The following is a 2,259-nucleotide window of genomic DNA, read 5'->3' as shown; positions in this document are numbered from 1 at the left end:
TGATATCGTTTGGCTGAATGATGTTTTATATAGTGCAATCAGAGGAGGGCCGCTATTGTGTTTTGGCTTTATTTTAGCGGCCTCGAACGAACTATAACAGGGCTTTTAAAGCGTCTTCTTTTTGTAAGTAGGTATATTATTTTTTTCTATGTTAATTTTTGTCCTTGGAGATAAATCGCTTAAGGTTTACTTGTGTTTAAAGTACTTACTACTTACCTAAGTTTGTCTTCTTTGAAATCGCTCACTGGTTAGCTTTTTTTATGCTAGCTTTTTGTAAAAAATGGCTTGCTGTCAAGTTTCAAGTTTGCAACGCGTGAGGCAACGCCTGGTTTTTCCGAAAGCGCTGGTAATCAAAGTGACATCCATACTATCCATACTAATATTATAAATGCGAAAGTAACTCTGTCTGTCTGTCTGTCTGTCTGTCTGTCTGTCTGTTACGCTTTCACGCCAAAACCGCTGAACCGATTTGGATGAAATTTGATACAGAGATAGAATAGACCATGGAAAAGAACATAGGCTATGTTTTATCGCGAAAAGAGGCTTTAAGGGGTTGAAATAGGGGATGAAAGTTTATATGGTGGAAGTTCGTCGCTGTCGAAGATAAAACCATGAAACTTGGCATTTAGGAACTTAATAAAAAATAAGTCGGTATTTGTAAGAGCTTTTTTGAAAATTCGACCTGTGGGGGGATGAAATAGGGGATGAAAGTTCATATGGAAGGTCGTCATTATCGAAGATAAATCGATGAGTCTTTATTAAACTTGCCATTTCGGCACGTGATTAAGAGATAAATAGACATTTGTTCGCGCGTTTTTTTAAATTCTTCCTGTATGGGGGTGAAATAGGGAATGAAAGTTTATACATAAAAATCGTCATTGTCGAAGATAAATCGATGGTTCTTTGTGAAACTTGGCATTTGGGCACGTGATAAGAGATAAATAGATATTTGTTCGCGCGTTTTTTAAAATTCTTCCTGTGTGAGGGTGAAATAGGGGATGAAAGTTTATATGAAGGTCGTCATTGTCGAATATAAATCGATTGTACTTTATGAAACTTTGCATTTGGGCACTTATAAAAAATAAAACAGATATTTGTTCAAGCGTTTTTGAAAATTTTACCTGCGAGGGGATGAAATAGGGGATGAAAACTTATATGGAACGTCGTCATTATCAAAGATAAATCGATGAATCTTTATGTTTAGGTATTCGATAAGAACAAAAAAAACTGGTTAAATTCGACTCAGACTCGCGCATCAAGGGTTCCGTACGTAGGTATTTATGAATGAATATCCAGTGTTAGGAAAAAAATTGCTAATAGAGCTACCTTTATACAAAATTCCAAGTTTTTAGGACAGCCGGAAGTACCCTAAACCTTTTTCAGTTAAGGCGATTTGTATGGAAACACTTTTTTAATGACTGTAGTTTTTGATTGCGTTAACTTAGAAGTTCGATTTTTTCACAGCTTCCGGGACTATTGACCTGAGTTTAGGGTTTTAATTTCAACTCGATACATACTCCGCGCGTTTACGGGATAAAGGGTCTAAGGGTTCCATTTTTTTTCCTTTTGAGGTACGGAACCCTAAAAAACATTTGTTCCGGCTCTTTTCACATTTCATTTTCATACTTGAAAATATGGGGATGGAAGTTCTTAAGGAATTCCAAACAAATTTACTATAAGTATACTTATCGGAAAAATGTGTAGCTATGCTTAGTAAGAATGACGTCTTAATTATAATCCTACCCTCCTAACTTACAATAAAGGACGTAAGATGTCAAGAGTTCACTATGAAGAATTAGTCCTTTTGTGTTGGCAGGGTAGATGACACGTCGTATTGCTAAAAATATGGCTACCCGCAAAATATTATGTTTTAGAACGAATGGAAGAACAAAAAAAAATAGTTTAGATATAAAGCATGTATTAAAATAGCTTATTTTCAGTAAACCGTAGAGGTTTCTATGTGCTATTATTGGCAGAATAGGTACCCTAAATACTTAAATACTTTCCAAAGTTACTATTCCACGCGGACGAAGTCGCGGGCAAAAGCTAGTAATATATAAAAGAGCGTTACTTATTTAGGTACTTACTTGCAAAATAATCGTTTTGATTTTGATTTTGCTTAAACATTTTTGATTAGTTTCAACTAAATGATGATGATTTATTTTGATAATTACACATATTAAGTAAAAAATAACCATAAATAAATACCTAAATTAAAAACTTATCTACTAAATTAAATCTAAAAAAGGCCCCCGTGGC

This window comes from Choristoneura fumiferana, chromosome 29, assembly GCF_025370935.1.
Source record: "Choristoneura fumiferana chromosome 29, NRCan_CFum_1, whole genome shotgun sequence".
Taxonomy (NCBI): Eukaryota; Metazoa; Arthropoda; class Insecta; order Lepidoptera; family Tortricidae; genus Choristoneura; species Choristoneura fumiferana.
Note: the sequence above shows the minus strand (reverse complement) of the source record.